At 41.6% G+C, this 23048-nt stretch overlaps 1 long non-coding RNA gene across 3 annotated transcripts in view; it reads right to left on the reverse strand.

The window, feature by feature from the left end:
* Positions 1–23048, reverse strand: part of LOC109550584 (uncharacterized) — a 143129-nt gene that overhangs the window by 23043 nt on the left and 97038 nt on the right. For all 3 annotated transcript variants that reach the window (XR_012329351.1, XR_012329352.1, XR_012329350.1), the window contains one exon: positions 17796–17968. This is a non-coding gene — a long non-coding RNA (uncharacterized lncRNA). The remainder of the gene's footprint in view (positions 1–17795; positions 17969–23048) is intronic.

Consider the following 23048-nt stretch of genomic DNA (forward strand, 5'->3'; position numbering starts at 1 on the left):
GGAGACTAAAAGGCTATATCAATCAATTACAGGCTTCTTATTTAGGGCTTATTTAGGGCTTTATTCAAACAAACAAGAATCCTTTTACCCCAATTGTAAGATAATTGGAAACTGGAACACTGGCTCGATATTTGTTGATTTTAGTGAAGTTTTGTTCATTTTGAGCTGTGATCATTGCATAGTGGATATTTTTAAGAGTCCTAACACTTTAGAAATACATCCTGAACTATTTACAGCTGAGGTCTGCAACTTGCTTCAAGATATTACAGAAAGAGGGAAAGTGAATGTGGTATAGATGAAAGAGTGGCCATGGGTTGATCATTTTTGAGGTTTGGTGATGGGATTAGGGGTATCCTTATATAATTCTATCTGCTTCTGTATGTCTTTTTCATAATGAAATGATACAAAACATATATATGATTTGAAGAGACATACATACAAAATCCCACATCTTGGAATTGATCCTACAGATATACAGTGGAATCACACCATATGCATATGCGAGTCATACAGATTCAAAAGTAGGCACTCAGCATACAGAGAGGGAGAGGGGAGAAAGGTGTGAGAGAGACAGAAAGAGACAGAGACAGAAAGATAGAGGAAAGAGAGTTGAGAGAGACAGAAGACAACAATTGAAATGGTGTAGCAAGTTGTGCCTACCATTCTTCTCAATGACCCTGCTCTGCCCTAGAGACAATGTAAAGTAGATGCTGTGATTCTGTTAATCCCTCAGTAAGTCTCCATCCCCATGCGCCTCTCACAGAGTGAGCGTCTCGTTGTGATGCTGGTATTTAAAGATGCATACATGTCATTCAACATGGCTCATAACTACAAGCTCATCTCAACAGGTGCTGAGCCAAAGACCCAGAGATCTACTTCAATACTGGAGGACAAACAGGCAAACAGACTCTGCTGGAATGATAAAGATATGGTATGTCGGCCTTCCTAAGGGAATTTTAAGGGTGTTTTTGACTATATGGGATTTTCACTGTGTGTGGTAGTTAAATAATCTAACAAAAGATGCCAAAGTCCACTGTACCCCACACGGGTGTGCAAGGATATGTGTAAAATATTTTTAATATTTAATATACCATTGTCATATTTTAAAAACTGGAGAAATCCCAAATGTTCACTAATAGAGGACTGGTTAAACACAGTGCATCCCCACAATGGAATACTTTACGGAGCCTTGACAGAGAAGAAGGTAGATATTTCCCAACCACTGATAGGAAAAGATGTCCAAGACATAGTGTTACATGGAAAAAGCACGTGGCAGGACAATGCATGTGGTGTGCTTCCATTTTTGTAAATAACAAAAGGAATAAAGATGTACCTATGGACATGTACACACCATTGTTTATTACAGGACATTTCAAGAATACACAGGAAGCTGGCAATAGTAATAGACTCTGATGAGAGGGGATGGGAGTTTAGAGTGGGAGAGTTACTTCCCTTGCACTGTACACTCTTCTATATAGTTTGAAATCTTATCATGTTCATGTATCAATACTGAAACTTTTGCTGAAGTATAACACACGTATAGAAAAGTGCATAGTTCATACCTGTACAGCTCAATGAATGAGCATAAAGTGAACACACCCAAGTAACCACTACCTGGGCCCCCAGATAGAACGTTACCAGTCTCCAGAAGCCCAGTCAGGCCCATCATCTTCCTCCCCTTCCTCCTGAAAGTTAGCACTATTCCTGATTTCTAATACAATCGTTTAATTTTGTCTCTTTCCAAATTTTATAGAACTTGAGTCACACAGCGCATGCACTCTTTAGGGTCTGACTTATTTTGATTGACATGTTTGTAAGAGTTTCCCATGTTCTTGTTAATTTGTACCGTATTCCATTGTATACATGCACCACAATTTATTTATATATTCACTGTTGATGGACATTTGGGGTGTTTCTGTTATTTGGCTGGCACTAAATAATGCTCTAATGGACATCCTCGTATGTGTCTTTTGGTGAATACATGCAGTGGAATTACGGGCTAGATTGCTGGGTCATAGGGTCGATGTTTGTTTAGCTTTCCAAAGTGGTTGTATCAGTTCAGCCTTCAGCTAGCAGTGTATGCAAGTTGAATTAACTTTTCAAACAAACAAGAACAAGAACAAAAACAAAACCCTAATTCAATTCATATAAGCATTGTTGATTTGATTGGTATTTCTGTGTTATATTCTGTTTCACTTGTAGAAGTTAAAGACATGGGTCACTATGTTACCACATGTGCTTATGCAAGGTTCTTGTGACAAATCCTCAGTTGAGTTTCATGTCAGGGAGAAGATGATCTTAAAAGAGGAATATAGCTGCTTTCTGGTTCTCAGATAATACACACCACTGTAACCCTTAACCTTGACTGCCAAGAAATCCGGAGTTAATGTCAGTGTTCAACAGCTATAGCATTCCACTCATCCAGAGTATTTGGTGATATCGACTCTTTCTTTTTCAAATAGACAATTCTGTTCTATGTCTTACTTTGCATTATGTTTAAACTGGTAAGCTTCTGCAAATCCTTTTGGAAATAAAGGGGAAAGGTTAAATTGTAAATAAATAAAGCAAAAATAGTTCTAGTCCCAGACGGCGAAGTTTTAAAACAAAATTTAGGAAACTAAGGCTAATGCAACCCCAACAAGAAAAGTACAGAAAAGAAGCAGTATAGAATGCAGTGTTCTGTAATTTGTGATTGGTCAATCACCTGGTCACATGGCTGGTGGCCTAGGCAATGTCAGGCTTGGATGAGTCCTAGGTTCTCACCAAACAAAATGCTGTGTTTTATCTTGATGGGAGAAAGGTGGCAAAAGCAGTGCTCTCCCAGGATTTGGGAATTTTGGACTCAATAGCCTTTGGACAAGACCCTCTCCCCAGACAAAAGTCCAATTTCTTCTCCTTGAACTGGAATTAAATCCACATTTGGAAGGGACACACAATCTACTACCACATTTCTCAGTCAAGTATTGCCCCCTTGGAACATCTTCCTAGCTGTGCTTCCAGGCAGATCGAATCCCACATCCTTCCTGGTCACTGTCAGAATGAACCCTACAATCCAGAGGTCCACTTTCCTCACCTTGGGATGCTGCTCTGATGTTCAGTTAATGCTTCATGAATGTATCAATGAATTTCTTAGGTCTCACAGTAGTGACCAGATGGTCTTAATAAGAGCTTTCCATTTGGCTCGGGGCTAAGTCTATGCTCAGTTTCAAATGGATATCACAAAGAATAGCAGCTCAAGGGAGAAAGAGAGCCTGGGCTGAGGTCCCAGTAGGGTTTCCAAAGATCTGGAATTCGAATGGAACTTTGAAAAATAGATAAGGTATAAAGGTAATAAGGTAAAAAGGTATAAAGGTATAAAGGTATAATAAAGGTATAAAGATATTTGGTAAATCACATATGCAGAGCAATATGCCTATAGACCAAAGTAGAGGGAATGAATATCAGGAAAGGAAATTTGGGTCAGTTCACAAGGCCTTGAATGCCAAACAAAGGAATTTAGATTTTATGCAATTATTGAAGATTTTTGAGTAGGCTGAGAAGAGATCACGACAAAAGAATTATTTCAGGAGATGAATCTGGCTGTGGTGTGCAGCACAGACTGGCTTGGGGAAGAAAATAAGTAGAGATTGTACTGCTATTGCTATTATCCAGGCAAAGACAACTAGTGCCTGAAGTTGGGAGAGAGCAACAGAGACGGAAAGGCAGAAACAAGAAGAGTACAAAGGAATAATCACCAGGGTTCAGAAGTGATTAGATGTACAGAAGGAGGCAGAAGGGAGAGCTGAGAATGTCACTGAGGCTTGGAGCCCGGAGAACCATGGGACAGACACCTCTACCACATGTGGCGGCATCCTTTGTAATAACAAAAGACTAGAACCAACCCAAATATCTGTCAATATGGACTGACTGGTTGAACAAACTATGGTTCCTCTTTGGGATGGCATGCTATACAGTTAAAAAAAAAAAGGAGGGCTTCCCTGGTGGTGCAGTGGTTGAGAGTCCACCTGCTGCTGCAGGGGACACGGGTTCATGCCCCGGTCTGGGAAGATGCCACATGCCGCGGAGCGGCTGGGCCCGTGAGCCATGGCCGCTGGGCCTGTGCTCCGCAACGGGAGAGGCCACAACAGTGAGAGGCCCGCGTACCGCAAAAAAAAAAAAAAAAAAAAAAAGGAGCAAGGAAGTTCCCCATACGGTGACATGGAACAATCTCTAGGACATGTTAAGTGGAAAAGGGGGAGCAGAGCAATGTTTGTAGTACATGTTACATTTGTGTAAGAAATAGGGGATGGAAAACTACTTATTCTCACTTGTTTAATATTCAAACATACAATGGATGCATAAACCAAAACCTAATAAACATGATTGCTGTAGAGGGAGGGAGGATAAAGAATGGAGGCAGGATGGAAGCAGGACTTTTAGAATATCTCCTGTTATATCGTTTTGACTTTGGAACTATGTAAATGTTTTATACAAATTAAATTTAACAGGGGAAGGAAAAACAATCCCCAAAACCCAGAAAAAAAAAATGAAGCAAACTGTGTATCAACTTGGTAACATAACCACACAGAGAAAAATTACTTCAAGTGACTTTAAAACACAGTACTTTGACTACCTCCCTAGCAGAATTTATTCTAAAGGCAAAAGGAAGAGCAAAGACATCTTAAATTGCATTCGGTAGTCTTGGTAGTAACACTGGAATTGTTCCTTTGAAATTGTTACAGATATAATATGGGGGAATGCAAGTAATTATATTAATATCATTAGGAACCAGGACTTTCAGAGTGGGAGAGAAGAGACAGTTACAAAATCAAAGATGTTAAGTAAAAGCCTATACTCTTAAATTCAACTTTGAACTATCACTAGGAACTCATCACTTTCCCTTTTTAAAAAATACGCACTTTCTAAACTCTTTTAACTAAAAAGAAAAGACCTGACAACCTAGCAGCGGTGAGGAAACCCAGCCCTCAGAAGGGACTTAACCTGCACACCGCAGTGAAAGTTCCAAGTCTTAACCACTGGACCGCCAGGGAATTCCCAGACTGTGCTCTCTTAATACCATTTTACATCAAGAGGAACTAGAGCTCCTTGGAGAAATGGCTGACTCCAGGACTGGGTTTGGAATTGTACAAGATGAGCCTGAAACACCTCATCAAACCAAAAATCAAGAAATCTATCATGACAAAAGGAAACAGAGGCCAACTTGAAAGGACCCTCACTGACCTAAGATGAGACAACTTTAGCAACCAAATGAACGACTAAAATGGATCGAAACACATTAAAAATCCATTGGTTCATAGCAATACTTAAAAGACTTGGTTGGTCACCATTGGAGGTTGCTAGGATACCAACTCATTCCGAAAATTGATGTTTTTAAAAGGAAGGTATCGAACATTTATCCTGCCTTTCTTGTTTTGTTTACACCGTAATTCAAGGTAACTAAATGGCTGATAAGTAAAATTCTTCTTTATAGAAAAGCCCCAACTAATAAATGAAGAAGGAATAACAATTAGAAAAATGCCATTTTGCAACTCTTAACGAAATAATGGACCTAAGCAGTAATCATCCCTGGTTGTTAAAGCCATTAGGGGAAGGGGTGATGGGATCTTTATGATGGAGGACTCCAGGTGATACTATCTGAGCCCACTGATCAATGTTAGTATAGCTAAAAAGTGGGGGCAATCAGACATTATTTGCCTCATGAAATAACGGGATAGAAGGTACACAGCCTTGACTGTGAAGTATTCTTTCCCCAGAATTTCAACCTCGATCTAATCAAAGCCTCTAGACATAACTACCAGTTTACAGAGGATAGAGAAACGAGTTCAAGGGACAATACGAGGAAACAATCAAGCCAATTGAGAATGTGAGACATTCTTCAGGGCAAATGACCGGGTTTCTCCAACAACTCAAAAGCAATAAAAGACTTAACGAGACATAACCAAGTGCAATGTGTGGGCTTTGTTTGGGTGCGAACTCCAACAAATTAACTATAAAATGATATCCTTGGGGAAATCAGGGAAAGTTGAATATGGATTGGGTATTAAATGATATTAATGAATTATTGTTAATTTTGTTAGATGTAATAATAGCATAGTAGTTATTACATTACATATAACATATGTAATGTATTATAACTACATATAATATATATGATGATGTATTATAACGACTATGCCATGTATATGTATATATATATATATATATATATGAGCTAAAAAAACTGAAAGGCACTACTGCTAATGAGAAAAGAGAAGATGGAGGAAATGAGAAAAGAGAAGATGGGGAAAGAGGTAAGTTTAGGGAAAAAGGGATGAGAATTTCATTTTTATTTTTATTTATTTATATTTTTAAGTCCTTTTTCTGCCAGTTGCTAGCTGTGTGACTCTGGGCAAGTTCCCTAACCTCTCTGTGCTTCACTTTTTTAATAACACATTTTTGATGCTATTTTTTTTTAATTTTATTTATTTTTGGCTGTGTTGGGTCTTCGTTGCTGCGCGCGGGCTTTCTCTAGTTGCAGTGAGCGGGGCTGCTCTTTGTTGTGGTGCGCGGGCTCCTCATTGCGGTGCCGCGGAGCACGGGCTCTAGGCGCATGGGCTTCAGTAGTTGCAGCACGCGAGCTCAGTAGTTGTGGAACGCGGGCTTAGTTGCTCCGCGGCATGTGGGATCTTCCCAGACCAGGGCTCGAACCCGCGTCCCCTGCATTGGCAGGCGGATTCTTAACGACTGCGCCACCAGGGAAGTCCCGGGATGAGAATTTTAAACATGAAGTTCAGGAAGACAGCCAAAGAACCAAGTATAGATGTGCAGCAGGAGCTTAAAAATGCACACTTGAAGCTCAGAAGAAATGTCAGGGCTGGAGAGAGATTTGGGAGTCGTTCATATAGACGCCTCTAAGGAGTGAAACCTTGGGATTCGGTTAATTTCACTGGGAAAGAAGAAAGGGCCCAGTCCAAAACCTAGAGAATACTTAGATCACAGTGAGGTGGGTAGTGGAGGTGGAAGAGCAAAAGGAAGACTCAACACCAACAAAACAAAACGAGGAACGAGGAAGGGGTCAGAAAAGCGGGAGAAAACCCCAAATAGTTCAATCTCACGGACACTAAACAAGGAAAGGATTTCAGGGAAATGGTGGTCAACGGTGTTGAATCCTCGAACAAGACTGAGGAGGATCAGGCCTCAGAAAGTAGAGTATCCCTTACCTTACATTGCTACTATCCATCCAAATCAATTTCAGGCTGACAGTGACCTCGCTAGTAATAGTGAGCCTCTAAGAAACCGTCTTAATCAACAGCCTCCACCTGTTCCTTCATTCATTCCTTCCCTCACGCACCCACTCGTCCAGCCACTCATTTCATCAGCATTACTGAGTTCCTGCCCCAAGCCAGAGCCCTGCCGCGTTCTGCAGACACTGAAACAAATACATATCTGCCCTCCAGCTTAACGAGGAAGACAGATCTGGAAAAATAATGACCACATGGTGCTAACATTTCAGCATCGACTTATTGAACGTATGTATATTCTGGGCCAGGCACTAGGGGAGGCACTAGATATACAAACACAAACAAGAGGTTCCTGCCTCCGGGGCTCAGAAAAACAGCCGGGAAGGCAGACGGAATTAGAATACGTTGCAATGCGGACTAGAAATATGAGGAATGTACAAATTATGTGAGAGCGCAGAGCAGAAAATGAAGCTTGTAAGGCAGTCTGTGAAATAGCGACTATTCATACGTCCATTTCACACACAAGGAAACTGAGGTATAGGGAAGTGGGGTTACAGCTGTGAGTGGCAGAGCCAGGGTTCAAGTGTGGGTCTGTGAGACTCAGGAGTTCAGGTTACCCACTCTGTCATCCTGCCTGAGGGCCTCTTCCAATACCCCCATTCCCTTTCCACTGTGCCACGCTGGTCACACCTCCAAGGGCACAGAGCAGGTGATCAAGTGTCTGCCGAATGAATAAGGGAAGTGTGCAACCTCACAGGGCTGTTGGAAAGGTTCACTGAGATAAGTACCAGGTCATCTGAGGTCACAGTGTAGGGTGGCAGGTGAGGATATAAAGACCCCACACCCAGAGGATCTCTGCTGGGTGGGCCACTATTACCAAAAAGAGCAGTCAGGGAACCAGTGTGTCTGGACAGCTAGTGATAGGCATCGGGGAGCTTTGAGACTGGGGGGCAGGACCTCAGTCACAGGGACTGGGACGGGAAGGGGCAAGGGCTAGGCACAGTCACAGCCCTGGAGGGCTCGTGCTCTGAATGCAGGGGCTCAGGGACCCAGATCTAGTTACCCAAACTAGGCCAGCAGCACAGAGAGGCGACAGCCTGCCGGGCTGACCTGGTCCCTAGTCCACCAAGCCACGAGAAAGCCCTCTGATGGTGAAGGAGGAGGAAAAAGAGGGGAAATCGAAGGGGGAGGAGGCCGAGAAGGCCGAAGAAGAGGAGGGTGGAGGAGAGGGAAAGGAGAATAAGGGCAGCTGACGTTTACCCAGTGCTGAGGGTGGGCCAGGTGCTGGGCTGAGTACTTTACAGGCAGTCAGTAACCCAACCATCCCGTGAGGCAGAAACTAACGTTTAACTCTCCATTTTATAGACGAGGCATTAAGTAACCTACTTGACGTCACAAAGCCAGGATTTGAACTCCGGCAGCCTGACCCCCAGGCAGGGTTCTAATCCACGGAACTTTCCTGGGTCTCACGGTCTTACTGAGACGGGCTAAGCTTGCTAGGGGCAAGGGGCTCTGCCCGCCTCTTCCTGCACCTATCCGAGCCCTGCCGGCAGGTAGCAGTGGCCCTGGTCGATGATGTACATGTGACTAGTCAGCACAGCAGAGAATTAAGAATCTGCTCCAAATATTTCTTTTGAATTGCAGAGAGAAGGTGCTGGGGCGGGGAGCGGAAATGCTTCCATCTCCTCCTGTGAACTCCTCAGGTCGCCAGTCCCTTGATCTGGAACAATGAAGATGTTAACAAGGCCTTGCACCGGGGTCCTGCCCTGTAGTTTACAAAGCCTTTCACATACATTACTTAACGTGTCACTTTGGAGAAAACAATTGGAAAAAAAAAAAAAAAAAGCTGGTTCTTGATCCTGGAAACTTTCCCCAAAAGACTGTGTATTCCTCTCCACTTCAATCCACATATATTTCCCAGATGTCTCTGGTCTTCCTGGAATTTCTATTAAGAATTTCAGCGATCCCAGCAAGAATGTTCAGACATCACAGTTTCTACTAACATATGGAGCCCAGATCTCCTGGTGTCAAATTAATTTCGCTTTCTACCCCAGCTGGGGCCAATGCTTCCACAGGAATAGTAGCAGGGAAACAGGCTCCACAGGAGCTGAGGTGTCATTCCTGGTTTCTGTTCCATGAGCCCCCAATTCAATTCCCCCACTCTACTCAGATCCCCACAGCTAGACCCACTTATCCTTACGCCTAGAGGCTCAAGCCCAACCCAGTTCCCAGACCAACCCATTCACAGGCATAGGGGCCAATGCCTGGCCTTAGCCCTGAGGCTGCTCTCCTGGATCTGGTACCCCCAGAACAGCGGCCTGAGAAGCCGTGATGCTCCCGGACCAGAACTGTCCCCAAGCCCACCTCTTACACTGACGCAGTCTTAACAACTAGCCTCTTGCCTCGATTCCTATCCCTAAGTTCTCCATGTTGTCCTACCAACTATCTCTGCCCCCTTTAGAACTAGCGCCCTGGCAGATGAGAATATCTTACTTGTCTCTTCCCCCAACACGTGGCACGGAGGATGGTCCTCAATGCATGCCTGCTGGGTGGATGAGCCCTTCCGCCCGGCCTTGGCCTTGCCCACCCTTTTCTCTGGAGCTGGAACCTTGGCCCACTGATGGGTCTGGCCACTAAGGAGGGGACTTCTAGATGATGATTCCCCAATTGGCTGAAGATCCAAGCAATACTCACACACCCACTCTTTAGCTGTGTGATTTTGAGCAGGTTACTGAACCTCTCGGTGTCTCGGTTTCCTCATTCGTAAAGTGGGGAAAGAGCATTGCTACCTAATGGGATTGGTGTGAAGATCAGAAGAGTAAAGCTATGTTAAGTGCTTGGTACAGCGCCCATCGATATAAGTATCTGCTCCTGCCATTGCTATTACTGTTGAGTTAGTTACTGTGGACCCTTCAATGTTGACCATTTCCCAGAATGTCACTGCGGCCCCTGGGCCTGCTCCCTTGCTCCGCACCCACTTGCCTGCCTCTGCCTGTACCAAGGCCACTTCCCCAAGCATGTGTTCTGGCCCAGTGTCTGTATCCAGCACCAGGGCTCGATTCCCTCTCCCCCACTGCCTGGCCTGCTTCTGCCATTAAGCCCATCATTCCAGCCGCACAAGTCTTAGCAGGCTGAACACCATCCTTCTAACAACTGTTCTCTCGGGGCCGGGCCAACCCTAGGGCGAGCAGAGGTGGGAGAAAGCAGTGGGGTTAGAGGGGTAAAGCAGCAGCACAAAAAGCTGGGCCACGTCCCTGGGAACTAGGTGTGGCTGGACAACCCTCTGCAAGCCGGAAAGACCACTTCCCCCGATGGCGGAGCCACCCTGGGAAGAGTGTCACAAAGCAGGAAGGCAGCTGGGCTGTTTGTTTCGTGGGGGGTAGGGGTCCTGCCAGTGCAGCTCCTGACATAATCAAAAGAGAATCCTAGCATCTCAGGGACTCAGGGTCACACTCTGAGGGAGGACAGTGGCCCACCCAGCGAGATCACTTCTTTGCTGCTCAGAGCCCTGGAGGCTCTGCAGACCTGCTGACGTGGGGAACGTCTGACATGGGGGTGCCCTTAGAACTCGTTTAGCCCCTTGTCTTTCTCCTACAGGTAAGGACACTTCAAAACTAGCCTCAAAGAATGGCTTGTCTTGGCAACTGGACCCAAGCACTTCTTGCTGGCCTATGAGCCACAGCGTCGCTCTTATCCTCACTGCTGGTTCCACATCTTCCCCATCTACGACCTTAACGCCTGGTCCATTTGGTCCCTCAGCCTGAGCAATGCACTTTATGGACTTGGGCTGCACCTCAGGGCTTTTCACTGACTGTGCTGCTCCAGGCAGTGTCTGCACAGAGAACCTCTCCTTCAGCCCCAGCCAGACTGGTCCCCTCCTTTGCCTCGCGTGCATGCAGCTTCCAGGTCATGGGATTCGGGCACTGTGGCCCAGAAAAGCAATAATAATAGCAACACAAGCTCCTTGGCAGCAGGTGAGATGTTTTTAACTTTTAAAATGAAGAACAGAATACTAGTACAAATCTCAGTTTCAGCTCTGCTTAGCTACACGATCCTGAGCAAGTTATTCAACCTCTTCGAACATCAGTTCCTTTATCCATAAAATGGAAACTACACGGGATACCATACCTGAGTGCCTGGCAGTAGGAAGAGCTCACTAGATTCTAACTAACAGATGATGTAATAACCTTTACATCTTCGCCATCCATCAAGCTGGTGCCCCAGGGCAGTTGCTCAGTAAGTGCTGAGTGAAAGATGTTTCCTGACCTGATCAGCCCAATCACCAGGTGAGGCAGGTAGAGGAGACCCTGGCCTCTCCAGGGATGGAGAGCTGAGGCTGGGTGGCTAAGTGACTTGTCCCAAGTCAGAGTTAGTAAGCAGGAGAGCCTGGACTGGGAGCTTCTGTTTCCTGACTCCCAATTTGCTGTTTACTATTTTATGTCACCTGATCAAATTTAGGGCCAGAAAGGAATGTAGAGATTACCTAGCATATTCTATCATCTCAGAATGTGAAAACTGAGGCCAGAGAGACCAAGGACGTTTCACAAGACCAAAGAGCTAGTCAGCTGGGGAGTAGAGCCCAGGTCTCTGACTGCCAGCTTACTGATCTACCAACAACACAACAGCTTAGCTTGCAAAAATCACCTCACTGTTCCTAGTTCAGCAAACGTGGTCATCCTAGGCTCCAGGCTACCGCAGCTTTCTAAGGAAACACCCAAGTGGTAAGTGCAGAGGCCTCCTGCAATGACAGGCCCGCCCTCAGAGGACCAGATTCATTCTTCACAGAGGGTACACTTCCCATGTGATTTGAAAAAAACGTGTCAACGCGAAGCTCGGTGGCCATCAGGAGTGCACCAACAGTCACAAGCTCGGTGGTATGGAGTTCCATGTTGGAAGTGGACCCTACAGAGTTTCTGGAATGTCAAGCATGAGCTCTGAGAAACACCCTACTTGGCAGGTCCTCTAAAGCAACAAAGACGGTTAAATGAGGCCCAAGTAGCACAGGATATTATTGTTTACATGCGACCCTTATCCCAGGGCTGTGGGAAATGGAGCCAAATTCCACAAGCTCTTCTCTCGCGAGAGATGCTTGGCAAAGCAGAGAAGGCCAGCAATGCTTCTTGGTCGGCTGTTCTTTCTCGAAGTCAGCTTCATTTGAAAACAAAAAATGATGTCCTCAGAATTTAAGCTCTGACCCTGGGGAGATGTATTAGGTTGTTCCACTTGGAATTAATCTGAGGATGCAAAAGTCAAACGAGCATCATGCTTGCCTCAAATGAGGAACACATGAGGAGGGGGCAGAGGTGAATAACTCATTCATCAACGTAACAGAAAAGGGATAGCCACTGCTCTTTGAAAGGCTTCCAAATTCAAAGGGTTTCAGCTGAAACACGAGGGGATGTTTTCTGTAGAAGAAAGTCAACACCTTGTATTCTAATAGTACTTTTTTCCCCTTGAAAATATCACCAAACACATCTGTTACACACTTCCTTGTAGTTGGGCCACGGTGAGTGCAGAAGCCTGTGATTGATGGAAGAGGCCCGTCTCCGTGCTCACGGCGTGCCCCGGCCAAGCACACAAATCAGGAGTACCTTGCCCTACATCCTCGAGCACAGGCAAGCTAGTGCAGGCATCCACAGGCTCAGTAAGTGCCGTGCTTCTTGGTTCCCTCCGCTTCCGATATAAATAGCCACAGCAAATCTTAGACAAGCGGTCTGTCCTGGTTAGCACACTTGCGTGGGTCTTGGCAGTAAAGGAGAAAGGCCTTTGGAAAGCACCATCTTTGTGGACAATCTAAAAATGATAACATTCTGCAGTTGGTTTTACTCTTACTGCATTCACCTACCACTTACTGCAGGTCAGGTTCTGGGCTAGGTGTTAGAGAAGAAGAAAGGAGGAAACAATCAATTCTGTCTTATGGAGCAGGGATTGGGCTCGATATTTTTTGAGCTGGTCATGTAGGACATGAACAGAGCTTTGACAGACATGGGGATGGGGATGGAGTACTAATGAGAGAAGATGTAAGAAGGAAAGAAGCTGGCTAATGGCTCATGCACTCATTTGCTTAAACAGTTGGAATCACTGGATTGTAAATGGTTGGGGCTGTCTTCTCCAAGTGAATGAGTATATTCATGGAACACACACTTGTTATTAATAGGACACAATGCCTTTTTGCAAAAGACTGCATGGAGTAGAAAGCAATGGACTCCCATAACTATGTTAGTATTCATTTATAAGATTTCTGAAGCTTCTAATAAACAGGAATTTGGTCTTGTCTAATTGGGTTTTAATAGTTCAGACAAAATTAAGAGTTAGAGGAATTTTATATGGCTTGTTTTTCATTCAAACTTTCTATAATCCTCATCTCTTTAGAAGCTATAAATTATAACTTACCCTCATAAGATTATAAACAAAGCCCATAAGTACAGGAAAAAAAATTAATCAGATATTGTTAGTTTTATTAGATAACAAATATTGCAACCAGAGTCCTATGTCTGGTCAATAACGCCACAGGAAAAGTCATTCATTACTTTCTAGCCTATTGGTGAGACATTTTATGAAAATAAAAATCGTCTCCTATACTGTTAGAACATACATCTGTAAAGGTACATTTTACATCTATACCATGGATGGTAATATTATGTCTATGTCATTAACTGGGGAAGCACCCAAAGCTGAGGATCAATTATTCTTCATTGTTTGAAATTCTCGAAGGTCTTCTACGGTTCAGAAGGAATCTCTCATTGTTACGTTCCAATGTCCTGAAATATATACCTAAAGAATTCTAGGTATTTTCATTGTTTTAAATAAAGAGAGGTATTTATCCCAGTTCTTATTAAACTTGCAAAATTACAAACTGGCCAGAACCCAACCCAGGACACATCACAGAATCCAGAGATGAATGGTTCTATAAAAGTAGCATAGAAGCAGGGAGGAAACCTCTAGGAAAACAAAGGGTGGATGGGTCAGGGAGCTGAGTTGGGTAGGACTTGGGGCGGGGGGTAGAGGGTGGGAAGGCAGCCTGCAAAAGAAGGACAGGAACAATGGACAGAGGTTAAGGTGGGAAACTTTTTTTTAATGTGCTCCTTTTTCTCTCCTTATCTTTGCCCTGAGAAGACCATTTTCTGCCCCTTTGCCACCGGAAGGCATGTTAGCCATAGACCTGTACCCACCAGGGGTGGCAGGGTAACTTCGGGGTGGAATTCAGGGCTGGCTGGAATGATGGGTCCTAGATAACGTGCATATAGATTGGCTGTCCCTTAAGAGTTCTTCCCTACCTGCATCCACACAACAGTAACCCTGAAAGCTCCAGGACTACAACTGGGAGAGGCTTCTCTTGAAAGAAAGGAATGCGGAGGCCCAGTCACCATTTGTAACACTAGAGGTTTTCTCCCCGGAGGCATCTCTTCCCTATCAAGCTCACTGAGGGGCACCAGCCAAGGCTTAAGGTTTAGTTTCTCCTCAGAGTTACATATTACAATCCAAGACAGCCAACAACTCTAGTGGAATAGAATCTCACTAGGAAAAACAGCCCATGGGTATTCCCTGGAAAGTACGGTGGGACAACTGAGAATAGCAGGTGAAACTGGAATGGGTTGTACATTCTCTAATACCAAGTGAGTGCAAGGGGCCTGTGGCAAAAAGGACTGAAGCAGCTGAAGGAATCTAGCCCCTATGCATTCTCAAAGCTGACCTGCCAAGACTCCCTTCTGTGACAGAATCCCACATTAAGGACAAATTGGCAAGAGTGAAAGCAAAACGGAACAGCATAGTTTCTTCTGCTGATCCTCCTGTAGAGAGCAACTATATACTCTGGGAAAAATATAAAGAAACCACAATATGAAGAGACTGGAGGATGAACAGAAGCAGGTCTATTCTGAAGGGGAGTTGACACAAGGTGAGTTACCCATTTTTACAGCTTTTAGACTGAGGGCAAAGTAAAACTGCTAAGTGGCTAGGACACCAAGAATAAGACACCAACAGTAAATTAACAATCTTGCTGGTATGAAGAACTATAGGACAGAGTTCAGGACCACAACCATTGGAAAGTAAGGGGCGAATCCTGGAAAGAAGAGAGCCAGAGACAGAGGGAGCTCCAATTTCTGTCTATAGACCCTCCCAAACTCAGCTGACTCCTGAACCACACATAAGTGGGAAAGGATTTAGCTAAAGATCAAAGCCCTGAACTAAGATTTCAACTACCACCAAGAAGCAAAGTTTAGAGTTTAAAATCTAACCACATCAACTGTCCACCAAAACAATAAAATCAATATTTTTTGAAGGAATAAATCAGAATCCAGAGTACCCATAAGATAACACTGAAAATATCCAGGCTACAACCCAAAGTTATTCAACATAAAAAGAACCAGGAAATTGTGATCCATTTGCAAGCGCTAAAACAACCAACAGAAAACAAACCTGAAATGACCCAGATGCTGGAATTAGCAAAAAAGAATTTTAAAGTGATTATTATAGCTATGCTCAAGGGAGTAAGAGAAAATATGCTCACAATGAATGAAAAGATAGAAAATCACATCAGAGAAATAGGGACCATTAAAAAAAAAGAACCAAATAAAAGTTCAAAAACTGGAAAAATATAATACCTGAAAAAAAAATTAGAAACATCATAGGATGGGCTTAACAACAGAATGGAAATGGAAGAGGCAAAGTTTCAGTAATCTTAAGGTAGAACAATAGAAATAGCCAATCTTAAGAACAGAGAGAAAAATATTTTAGGCAACAAAAACACGAACAGAGCCTCTAGCACATATGGAACAATATCCAAAGGTCTAACATACATGAAATTACAGTTCTAGAGGAAGAGGTGGGGGAGAATGAGGTAGAAAAATACAATGAATGTGTAATGGCTTGTTTCCCCCAATTTAGAGAAAGACATAACTTTAAAGATTCAAGAAGCTCAGCAAACCCCAAGAAGGTAGAAAAGAAAACTCTGGGAATATCACAGTCAAACCACTGAAAACCAAACATAATTAGAAAATCATAAAAGCATCCAGAGAAAAACAATGCTTTATATACAGAGGGGGAAAAGTTTCAAATATGGATGACATCTGAAACAATGGAGGCCAGAAAAGAGCAACGTCTTTAAAGTGATGGAAAAAAAGCCAACCCAGAATTCTATACTCAGCAAACATATTCTTCAAGAATAAAGGCAAAACAAGGACATTTTCAGATAAAACAAAAGTATAAAAAAAAAAAAACTTTGCCAGCAGACCTGAACTACAAGAAGCACTAAAGGTGTAGGAAGGAGAACAGCTCCACAACACGGTGCCCCAATGACATTTTTGGCTCTATATGGACCACTTAGTCAAGGCGTGACCACAGTCTAACCTGGGTCTTGGAAGAACACTCTGCAATTCCTCCTGGAGCAAAGGAAATAAGCAGCCTGGTGAGGATCTATCACAGGGCTGTTCTCATCCATCTCCCTAATGTCAGTTGACCACAGGACTTTCCACCATGCCCCACCCCCTCCTCAGGGTACAGCTAGCTGCATGCTATAAAAATACCTGCTGTTGTTTAAAGTTGACTCCTCAGTGGCAGAGCAATCCATTGTTCATGCCACCTGTCACCTGGCCCCTCTGGCTCAGTATCATCCTGTGGGACTAGAGATATCGGGTACTAGTGCCAGACTGATCTTGCTCTTGTTGCCTAAGTAATAAACTGAATCCATTTGGACTTGTTGTCTCTTTACCAGCTGAATCTATGTAAGTGTGACAAGCCAACTGAGCAGCTGCCTAGATACTACTTGACCTCTTGACAAGAGGAAGTTCTTTATCAGACTGAAGGGAAATTAACCAGATGGAAATGAGTTACTCCTTTAAAAAATGGAAGTGACAAATATCTTGCTAAATACCGAAAGCTATTTGCGTTCCTCTTAATTTCTTAAAATACATACAACTATTTAAAGCAAAAATGATGATGTTGTCTCGTAGGCTCTATATGCAGATGTAATACATATGACAACTACAGAATAAAGGACAGAGAAGGGTTAAATTGACCTCTAATGTTGGAAGGTTTCTATATTTTATATAAAGTATTATCTTTACTTAGACTGTGTAAAGTTAGAGATATATGTAGTAATCTGGAGAGCACACTCTAAAAATTACTATAAAGAGGAATATCTAAAAAGCCAGTACGCTTTCTCCTTCTATTTATTTATTTATTTAAAATTTTTATTTTATATTGAAGTATAGTTGATTTACAATGCTGTGTTAGTTTCAGGTGTACTGCAAAGTGATTCATTATACATATACATGTATCTATTCTTTTTCAAATTCTTTTCCCATTTAGGTTATTACAGAATATTGAGCAGAGTTCCCTGTGCTATACAGTAGGTCCTTGTTGGTTATCTATTTTAAATATAGCAGTGTGTACATGTCAATTCCAAACTCCCAATCTATCCTTCCCCCGAACCCCTCCCCACCTGGTAACCATAAGTTCATTCTCTAAGTCAGTGAGTCTGTTTCTGTTTTGTAACTAAGTTCATTTGTATCATTTTTTTAAGATTCCACATATAAGTGATATCATATGATATTTGCCTTTCTCTGTCTGACTTACTTCACTTAGTATGATAATCTCCAGGTCCATCCATGTTGCTGCAAATGGCATTATCTCATTCTTCTTAATGGCTGAGAAATAGTCCATTGTATACATGTACCACATCTTCTTTATCCATTCATCTGTCGATGGACATTCAGGTTGCTTCCATGTCTTGTCTATTGTAAATAGTGCTGCAATGATAGGGGTACATGTATCTTTTCAAATTATGCTTTTCTCCAGATATATACCCAGGAGTGGGATTGCAGGATCATAGGGTAGCTCTATCTTCAGTTTTTTAAGGAACCTCCACACACTGTTCTCCATAGTGGCTGCACCAATTTACATTCCCACCAACAGTGCAGGAGGGTTCCCTTTTCTCCACACCCTCTCCAGCATTTGTTATTTGTAGACTTTTTAATGATGGCCATTCTGACCAGTGTGAGGTGATACCTCTTTGTAGTTTAGATTTGCATTTCTCTAATAGAGATGTTGAGCATTTTTCCATGCGCCTGTTGGCCATCTGTATGTCTTTTTTGGAGAAATGTCTATTTAGGTCTTCTGCCCATTTTTTTGATTGGGTTGTTTGTTCTTCTGATATTGAGCCACATGAGCTGTTTGTAAATTTTGGAGATTAATCCCTTGTTGGTCACATCATTTGCAAATAATTCTATGGGTTGTCTTTTTGTTTTGTTTATGTTTTCCTTTGCTGTGCAAAAGCTTTTGAGCTTAATTAGGTCCCATTTGTTTATTTTTGTTTTATTTCCAATACTCTAGGGGACAGATCAAAAAAGATTTTCCTGTGATTTATGTCAAAGAGTGTCCTGCCTATGTTTTCCTCTAAGAGTTGTACATATCCGGTCTTACATTTAGGTCTTTAATCCATTTTGAGTTTACTTTTGTGCATGGTGTTTAAGAATGTTCTAATTTCATTTTTTTACATGTAGCTGTTCAGTTTTCCCAGCACCATTTACTGAAGAGACCATCTTTTCTCCATTGTATATTCTTGCCTCCTTTGTCATAGATTAATTGACCATAGGCGTGTGTTTATTTCTGGGCTTTCTATGCTGTTCCATTGATCTATATTTCTGTTTTTGTGCCAGTACCACACTGTTTTGATGACTGTAGCTTTGTAGTATAGTCTGAAGTCAGGAAGCCTGATTCCTCCAGCTCCATTTTTCTTTCTCAAGATTGTAAAACTCCAGAAACTCTTATGTCATGCAGAATATTTGGAGTAAAATGCTTAAAAATAAAGTAAGTTTGTTTGCCCTAAACTTGAAATAAGCTAACATTAAACTCCCTTGTCCTATTTTGGTTGATAAAAGTGATAAATGACTTAAACAGTTTTTAAAGGCAATGAATAAGTGAACATGGGAATACTTAGTATTGTAAAGGTGTCAGTGACTCCCAGATTAATGTGTAATTCAATGCTATTCCAATTAAAAATCTAGCGTGGCTTTTAAAAAAATTTTTTGAAATAATTAGATTTGCAGGAGGCTGCAATATAGTTCATAGAGTCCACTGACTGTTTCCCCCAGTTTTCCGCAGTAGTGACACCTTGTATGACTGTAGTAAAATACAGTTAACTAGACCACAGAGCTATTCAGTTGTTACCAGTTTTCATATGTGCTCACATGTGTGAGAGGTTCTATGTAATATAATCACATGTGCAGACTCATGCAATCATATTCATAATTAAGATAAAAGATTGTTGCATCACCACAGAGGTACTCATTGATGCTACTCCTTTATACCCCTCATCCCTGACCCTGTCCCTTGGCAACCACTAATCTATCCTCCATCTGTATATTCTGTCATTTCAAGAAGATTACATACTTGGAATCATACAGTATTGACCTTCTGAGCTTGGGTTTCTTCACAACCATCAAGTCCTCAGTATCAATCAAGGATTTTGTGTATATCAGTAAATCATTTTTTTTTATTGCTGAGTAGTATCCCATGGCATGGATGTACCATGGCTTGCTTACTTATCACCCACTGCAGGGCATTTGGGTTGTTTCCAGTTTGGGGTTATTATGAATAAAGCTACTATGAATATCTGTGTACATGTTTTTACATGAGCATGAGCTTTCATTTATCTGGGATAAATACTCAAGTACAATTGCCAGGTTATATAGTACTTACATATTTAGTTTTATAAGAAATTGTCATACATTTTTTCTAGAATGACTATCATTTTACATTCCCACAAGCAATGTATGAGAATTCTAGTTTCTCTATATCCTCATCAGCATTTGGTGTTATCACTATTTTTTATTATAGCCATACTAATAGGTAGGTAGTGATATCTCATTATGGTTTTTTTAATGAGTGAATATATAATATGATATGATATAATATAATGTAATATAACATAATATAATATAGTAGGAACCTGGCATGAGCAAATGGTAAGAGTGTGTTATCTCATTATGGTTTTAATTTGCATTCCCTGATACCTAACGATGTTTAATGTATTTTCATGTGATTATCTGTCATCTGTGGATCCTCTTCAGTGAAATGTCTCTTCATATATTTTGCCCATTTTCTAATTGGATTATTTGTTTTATTCCTGTTGAATTCTGAGAGGTCTTTATATATCCTAGATTCTAGTCCTCTATTGGATACGTAGTTTGCAAATATTTTCTCCCAGTCTGTAGCTTGTCTTTTGTTTTCTTAGCATTGTTTTTCACAGAGCAAACGTTTTAAATTTTGTTTTGTTTTAATTTTTTAAGTTTAATTTTGATGGGTTACAATTTATAAATATTTCGTTTTAGGGATCATGGTTTTGGTATCAAGTCTCAGAATTTTTCACCAAATCCCAGATCTGTACATTTTTTTCCTCTAAAAGTTTAATATTTTACGTTTAAATCTGTGAATCATTTTGATCCAGTTTGCTTTAAAACACATTCTAAATAAAACGGTCAAAGGACAAGAAGAGACAATTTACTTCTTCACAGGAAGAACCAGAACTACTAAACAAGTATGCGAAATTCAGTCTCACTAGTAACCAAAGAATGCAAAATTGCAACAATAACAAAACATATTTTAAACTAATTAAATTAGTAAAAATTTAAGCAATTTGTGCTGAAGAATTCCCCACACTCTGGGTTTGGTTGATTACATTGTTATGGTGTTTTAAAATGTAGGTTTTATTATTATTCAGGTATAGCTAGGCAAACAGATCAGGAGACAACTGCCATTGAAAAGATAGTTTGTTACTCACAGTTCTCAAGAAGGGGACATGGCACACCACACAGGGCCACACAGGGAACCACCAAGGTCAGCCATCAGGCAAAAGAAGTGAGGAGAAAGTATGGGCAAAAGCCTTTACTGTGGTTTCCCAAGAGATGGATGGGAGAAACAGGTCAAGCAAGAAGGGCAGCTTTAGGATTGGATAGTTTGAGTAATTTTGGCAGGCTCTGGGCTATAGGGGTGGTTCTTAGTTGTCTAGCGCCTGGCTCTGGGATGATTTAGGGCAGAGAGATAGTGTCCTGGACTGTGGAAGCCTGATAAAAGGAGGAGGATGGGGTATGGACTCAAGATTAGTTGGTTTGCATATCAAAGATGTGCTGTATGTAAATTGTTTATCCCAGATTAGCTAATTCTGGTAGGGTCAGTCCTGCCCTGGGTCCACAAGGGTCCACAATATCAAAGCATCATAAATATAGAAAATAAAATACATGAGATACACATGGTGTTGTGGAGGTGGGAGTTTTCGTAATGGAGTGACTAGTATATGTCTTTGCAGTTACTGCATCATGAGTTTTCCAGAAGACAATAAATACAGAACTGAATATCCTCCCATAGTGGTCCATTTGTAGGATTTACTGATCCCAATGTACCAAAAGACAGCGTTTTTAAAGGAAAAGAAAGCCAACCAACAACAGTAGTTGGGCAGACTACAGGAATCTCAGGCCAAGCATACCAAAAGTGAGCTTTCCTCAATATCCCAAAAGTCTCCAAAGTACCATCTGCTTCTGGCCCAGTCTCCTGACTAGAGAGATTCTGGATTAAGCCCTGAACTGCATGGTATTGAAGCTCCCACCATCAGACTATCAGATTTAACAATGACTGTCACTTCCCCATATTCTGGCTTTCCAGTTCTTACATATTCTGCTTCTTATGGAAATTACTAGTTGCAGGACACTTGCCACATGCCAGGCAATGAGAGAGGCTGGGTATAAACATCACCTTATTTAAGAGATATTGAGAAATAGACTCAAGCATATATGGAAATTCAGTATGAAACTGGCATCTCAAATCATCAATCTCAGTGATGAAGATGGCATTTCAAGTCACTTTTTAAATAAACAGTGCAGGGACCATTGGAAAACTATAAAATAAGATCCATACCTCACACCATACATGAGAATAAACTAGAAGAAAAAGGGGGGATCTAAATGTAAAAAATGAAACCATACAAGTACTAGAAGAAAACGTGTAAATTCCTCTTTATCTATGAGGCAGGGAAAGGTTTTATAACTATGACTAAAAATCCAGTGAAAACAAAAGACTGACAAATTGGACTGCATAAAAGCAAATAATCTTTGCACAACAGAAAGCACTAAAAATGAAGTAAAAGGAAAGTTGATAAACTGGGAGAAAATATTTGTAGCATATATCACAAAAGGCTAGTTTCCTAAAATACGAAAAATATTCAACAATTGAGGGACAAAGGACCAAAAACCTGGCAGTAAAAGGGGGTGTGGCATGAACAGATAATTCACAAATATATATCCCTTAACATATGAAAAGATGTTTCAACTCACTCAAAATTAGAGAAATGCAAATTAAAACAACACCAAGGTACCATTTCTCACCTATCAGATTGATGAAAATTTAAAAGTATGAGAACAATTTTATTTGTGAGACTGCAGAGAAACAGGCACTTTCAACCATTGCTGATGGGAATGCGCGTTGGTACAATTCTCGTGGAGGAGAATTTGCCAATAGCTAACAAACAAAACTAACATGCATCTACCTTTTGACCCAGCAATCCTACTTCTAAGAATTACCCACGAAGCTACACCTCTGACAATACAAAAATGCATACATACCAGGTTTTTTATTGCAGCATTGTTTGTGATTTCAAAATGTTGAAAAAACCCTAATGCCCATACATAGAAGAATGTTTGAATAAGCTATGCTATATCCACACAAGGGAGTTCCAATGCAACTGTAATAAAAGAATAAGAAGGATTTCTATGAACTGAAATGGAGTGATTTCCAGGATAAGTGAGAAAAAAGCAAATTGTAAAAGAGTTTCTATAG

The sequence above is a fragment of the Tursiops truncatus genome, chromosome X (assembly GCF_011762595.2).
Source record: "Tursiops truncatus isolate mTurTru1 chromosome X, mTurTru1.mat.Y, whole genome shotgun sequence".
Taxonomy (NCBI): domain Eukaryota; kingdom Metazoa; phylum Chordata; class Mammalia; order Artiodactyla; family Delphinidae; genus Tursiops; species Tursiops truncatus.